Source organism: Microplitis mediator, chromosome 6 (genome assembly GCF_029852145.1).
Source record: "Microplitis mediator isolate UGA2020A chromosome 6, iyMicMedi2.1, whole genome shotgun sequence".
NCBI lineage: Eukaryota > Metazoa > Arthropoda > Insecta > Hymenoptera > Braconidae > Microplitis > Microplitis mediator.
In genome coordinates, this window is record NC_079974.1 from 7,369,575 (window position 1) to 7,376,318 (window position 6,744).

Below are 6,744 nucleotides of genomic sequence, written 5' to 3' on the forward strand. Positions count from 1 at the left end.
CAAATGAGTAATTCACGCAGTAGGCGTAGTGTTAGCTATAATTTCCGGGTTTAGGGAATTGAGATGCGTCAAAAACATGATGCGTAAGTGTTCCGGGTTTGTATGTGAAAAACAAATGCGTAAGCATGTTGAGCAATCTATGTTATAAGTCCGATATTGGTAAAAGGGTGTCTAGATATATCTCAAAAATAAACAAAAATATGATGAGTGAATATTCCGGATTTGGAGGTCATCTTATGTGACAAAAACAACTGAGTAAGCCTATTGGGCAATAGTTTCTGAGGTTTGGAAATCAAAATATGACTCGAAATATTGAATTTAAGTTATAAGTAACGTCAATCATTTAGCTCGTAAAGTTGTTTACCACGGATTTATCAAAGGCCCAGTGCACACGTGCAAGCGTCCCAAGTAAAGTGGACGATGATTTCATCATAATTTCGATCATCTATCTGATGCTATGCTTACACATACACACACACACATTGTATTGTAAATGTATTGCCGCAAGAAGTACGCAGGTAGGTGTGGATGCAAGATTATACTTCTAAGCATCATAGTTAGACTGAGAAAAGATGACAAAGAGAAAGGGAGGGATAGGTACAACGTTGTCCCATCTGTCTATCCCTGTCCGGCGCTGCTTTAAGAGAATGACTTAATTTGAAAGAAAGCGCCTAAAACTGTTAGAGTAGGACAGAATTAAACGAAGAAAGATGTAAATCCGGTTCGTAAGCGCGCGACTTTCAAAAAATTATAATATCAAATATTATAATATCAAGAAAATAATGTTATTTCTGTCGTTGATTCAATATATAACAACGATATTTAAAATTTTAATACTCTTTTCAGTCATAAGAACTCAAATACAATGTATAAGAACTAATAAATCAGAAAAAAAAATTTTTTTTGCGGAGAGTTTGATTGTTAGGAATAATTAATATTACAATCGAGTACATAAATTTATTTCGAAACATCGTTATAAAATTTGAACAATGATATAACGTATAAGAAGCATATGAAACGAAACAAATAATATAGCTTAAATGAACTTAAATAAAAAGTACTAATTAAAAGAATAATGACTAGCTTTTAACCTATTAACTTAAAAGTTATTTGTTAATCTAAGTATCTATAAAAAAATAACACTCTATTGAAAAATGACTATTTTATAATGCACAGAAATGTTGCGTAACTGAATATTTGTACATTTCTAAAATATAGGAGTAACAGAATCGTAACGACAGCTTACTTTTGATTAAATGATTCTGTTCTTTGAAGTGCATAGAAAATCAGTATAAATATTAAGGTATGTCGAAAAACAACATTCATTTCTTTTTTTTTTGGTACCACCAAAAATCGATGGTATTTGACAAAATAAAAATTTTACCAGAAGATCAGTTCTTGAATTAAAATTTTGGAGGTAGCTTATCGTGATTTTTGAGTTCCCATTTACATATCATGGGAAAAAAAGTTTTTTAGTTTGGAATTTTTCACCGCGGCAATGGCTCATTGTACAGATAAGCCTAGAATACATATTTGTAGGGAATTAAACGTTCTACAAAAAATGTCTCTTATCATTTTTTGATAAATTTATCTGTTCAAAAGTTATTGGAGCTCGAAGTCGAATTATAGTGAACTTCGAAATCTTTTTGCTTTTTCAGCGAAACTATAAGACTTACCATAAAATGTCATAAAGTCTTTTTTATAGACAAATTTTATTTCCTACAAATTATCTCTAATAACGTTTTTTCGGATTCCGTATGATTTTCTAGTTATTTCTATTTTAGTATCAAGATCTTAAAATCGATCAGAACACTATTTTTTTTAAGATCTTGATATTAAAATGGAAATAACTAGAAAATCATGCAGAATTCGAAAAAACTTTATCAGAAATAATTTGTAGGAAATAAAATTGTCTTAAAAAAAAACTTCATGACATTTTATGGTAAGTCTTATAGTTTCGCCGAAAAAGCAAAAAGATCTCGTAATTTACTATAATTCGACTTCGAGCTCCAATAACTTTTGAACAGATGGATTTATCAAAAAATAATAAGAGGCATATCTTGTAGACGCGTTGTGTTGAATTGTAGAGCTGATTGAAATTCGAAATCGATTGATTCAGTCGTTTCGAAAATATTTGCAAAAAACCGTTTTTCACCATTTATTTTTTCCACGATGCATAGACGAATGACGCGATTTTGATGGTTGAGGTGGCAATCAACGTTTTTTAATAAATTCTGAAGCCGATCAGATTTTGGAATTGTTTAGTTCAGTTGTTTCAAAGATATTTGCACAAAACCGTTTTTAACCATTTCTTTCTCCCGCGATAACTCTCGAACGAATTATCCGATTGAGATGGCTAAAGCGGCAATCGACGCGTTTCATAAGTTCTAGAGCTGATTAGATTTTGAAGTAGATCGTGTAAGTCTTTTCTTAGGGAAGTTGAAAAAAAAAATTAATGTTGTTTTTCGACACACCCTAATAAAGATATATGAAATCCTAAACAAATATATTTAATTTAAATTAGATTATATACTTATAGGCTGTGTTAGAAAAAAAAAATCTTTTGTTTTCTTGGATTAAATATACCTCAGAAGATACTTTGACAAACAATGAAAATCCTCCTAAAATTCCAGCTTAATATCTCAAAAATCAAGCTGAGGAGGATGGGGGGGTTCCGCCTTCCATTTAAAATACGCAGGGAAAAATTTATTTTTGTATTATCTAAATAACTATGTGCAAAAATTTATTTTCTGAATATCTCTTGACGCACCCAACCGATTATGCTCAATTTCTCAAAAGTTGTTGGAATTAATCAACCGCTTCGAATGCCACCATAAAACTGAGCTATTTAAGAAATATGAAAAAAAAAAGTTTTTTTTTTGGATATTTCAAAAACTTTCGAATCGATCGGTTCCAAAATCTATTCAGCTCGAGAACTTGATAAAGCTTTCACAGCACAAGCTTTCACCACATTGTTTATTCGATTGATTACAAAAAATCGACTATTTTTTTTTATCAAGGACACAGAGTCAGAAGTTTCAGTAGGGTAATAGAAGATGCCAGTTAAAATTTGAGCCCTTAACATTAATATTAAGTACTCGCTGATTGTGATTTTTTATTTCCCATTTAAATAACATGGGAAAAAAATTTTTTAAGTTCGGAATTGTATACCTCGATAATGGCTTTTTGCACAAATAAGCCCAGGATATATTTTACTAGAAAATTTAATGTTCTATAAAAAAGGACTCTTATGATTTTTTGATAAATCCATCTGTTTAAAAGTTATTTGAGATTGAAGTCAAATTTATAGTAAACATCAAGATCTTTTTACTTTCCCACTCTCTTAGAATGAATCAGTGAAAAGTGCTGTAAATCAGTGAATATTCACTGCATAAAAAGTCCCAATTATACCACTAATTGAATAAGTGGTATACTTGGGACTGTTTATGCAGTGAATATTAGGGAGTTTCAGAAAAAACAAATTTTTTTTTGGTATTCAAAAATTGAAAGTATACCTGAAAATAAAAATTTTGGTGCCAATCCGAGCTCTTAATAATAATATTAAGGTTTGCCTCAATTCATTTTTTCTGTTTTTCTTTTAAATAACATAGGAAAAAAAAATTTTTTTTCTTTCAGAATTTTCTAGCTTACAGACCACTCAACGGATTTTTATGCGCAGTAAAACTTTGTGAAGGAAATTGAACGCTCTACAAAAAAATTCTCTTCACATTTTTTGATAAATCCCACTGTTTAAACGTTATTTAAGTTTCAAGTTAAATTTATAGTAAATTTTGAGATCTTTTCACTTTCTGGCGAAACTATCAGACTTATTACAAAATGTCATAGAAACTTTTTTGTAGATTATTTTATTCATTACAAATTGTTAAGAATAAAGTTTTTCGAAATTTTGCGTTGTTTTCAAGTTATTCTCATTTCAATGTCAAGCTCTTATAAAAATAGATTTCTGATTAATTTTAAGAGCTTGACATTAAAATGAAAATAACTTGAAAACAACACAGAATTTCGAAAAATTTTATTCTTTATAATTTGTAATGAATAAAATTATCTACAAAAAAGTTTCTATGACATTTTGTAATAAGACTGATAGTTTCGCCAGATACTGAAATGATCTAAAAATTTACTATAAATTTGACTTGAAGCTTAAATAACTTTTGAACAGTGGGATTTATCAAAAAATGATAAGATTTCTTTTGTAGAGCGGTCAACTTACTACAAAAACATTTGTTGTGCATTAAAATCCGTTGATTGGTTTATGAGCTGGAATTCTAAAAAAAAAAATTTTATTTCCCGTTTTATTTAAATGGAAAATAGAAAAATAGATTGAGGTAAACCTTAATATCATTATTAAGAGCTCGGAATGGTACCAAAATTTTGATTTTTTGCTATACTTTCAATTTTTGGATACCATAAAAAAAAATTGTTTTTTTTTAAACACCCTAGTGAATATGCACTGATTTGCAGCACTTTTCACTGATTCATTTCAACAGAGCAGTGAAACTATCAGACTTATCACAAAATGTTAAAAGATCTTTTTTGTAGACAATTTTATTTCCTACAAATTATCTCTGACAAAATTTTTTTAAATTCCGCATTGTTTTATAGTTATTACCATTATAATATCAAGATCTTAAAAAAAATATAGTATTCGGATCAATTGGAAGATCTTGATATTAAAATGATAATAACTAGAAAACAATTCGGAATTTTAAAAAATTTTCCCTGAGATAATTTGTAGGAAATAAAATTGTCTACAAAAAAGATTTTCTAACTTTTTTGTGATAAGTCTGATAGTTTCGATGGAAAAGTAAAAAGATCTTGATATTTACTATAAATTTGACTTCTATCTCAAATAAGTTTTAAACAGATGGATTTATCAAAAAATCATAAGAGTCCTTTTTTATAGAACATTAAATTTTCTAGTTAAATATATCCTGGGCTTATTTGTGCAATAAGCCATTATCGAGGTATACAATTCCGAACTTAAAAAATTTTTTTCCCATGTTATTTAAATGGGAAATAAAAAATCACAATCAGCGAGTACTTAATATTAATGTCAAGGGCTCAAATTTTAACTGGCATCTTCTTTTACCCTACTGAAACTTCTGAGTCTGTGTCCTTGATAAAAAAAAATAGTTGATTATTTTGAATCAGTCTATTGTTTATATATAATTTATGACTTAAATTGACATGTTGAGAGTAATGCACTACCTCAAAGGCAAAAAAAATTAAATAAAAAAATAATTTAAATTGTTCTTAAAAATATCTAAAATTTTCACTTGCTCATGTTATCAATTGAATATTCATTTACATTACTTTTATCAACTACTCTATTCAGTACAACTACTTCTGTACTCTACTATTTCCCTTTGGCATACTTCACTTCATCAATAATCGCCACGTTCACATCTAACCATTCGTGCTCATCAGCGCCTTTGTAGTTGGTTTTGGAACTATAATTCAACAGCTTATCGTGGACACTTTTGAAAGTGAAGCCCCATATGAGAGAGTGCTCCTTACCTCTACCCATCATAGAATATATCTCAAAATATATAATACATACATGTGCGAAAATGTAAAAAAAATATCGTTATGATGAAAAAAAGAAGTAAATTTTATATTTTAGATATATCAAAAATGTTATCATTAAAATACGAAAAAATTTATTTTTAAATTAATCACCAACGTAGGTGAAAAAAAATTCATGTATTCATTATATAATTTTTTAATATTTTTTTTCCTATGTTATTGCTTAAATTAAAAATATGTTTTCTGCCCTCCGGCCGGAAAGTGGCAACTTTCGGGCCGCTGCCCTAAACGAAGTTGCAACTTTCCGGCTTCGTCGAGCAGAAAAATAGTATACGCACCTTGGCCAGTAAAAAAGAAAGCCTCAGAGCACATGTTTGTCAGCCTCGGCTTCGCCTCGGCCAACACATTACATGTGCTCTGAGACTTTTCTTATTTTACTGGCCTAGGTATGTAATATACTATTTTCTCGAAACTACTTTTTTTGAACTGGTGGCATCTGTAATTTGCATAAATATGAACCGATTCGTAACTTTTTTTTTGCCGTATTCGTCTATTCAGTAGCTAACGTTGCACGTAGGGAATTTTGAAAATTTTGATTTTTTAAGATTTTTTAAGGCTGTTTGAATCCAAAAAAATGAGAAAAAAATAACGAAATAATTTTTAATATGTCGCCATTTTTTTTCAAATCCAAATTTTCAAAATCCCCTATGTGCAACGATCACCACATGCATACAGATTACAACGCCGTTTGTTTTTTTTTGTTTCTGATAATCCGTTTTTGAGTTAGAGATGACACCGTGGTGGGGGAAATTTTTTTGTTGCTCCACAAAAATGCTTATAACTTTGTAGCAACATGATATTTTTCAATGAAAATTTAGAAGAATTATCTTCAATGCATACTTTAGAAAACAAAAAAAACCCGACCCCCAAATTCCTTTATTATTCCAGTCAAAAAAATTCCCGAAAATCACCTATTTTTTCGATCCTCACAGTGGCTATCCCTCTTAAATATTTAAAATATTAAAACTTAAATTTAAGTTGGAAAGTGAGATGCTGGGACGCTTCATTGGCGGGAATGAGGTTGAGATGATTTTATATTTAAAATAAATATTTTTTTACACTTTATTTTATTTTTATTATATTAATAAATTAATTATTTCTTTTAGTATATATACTATTTACACTGCACGTTAACTT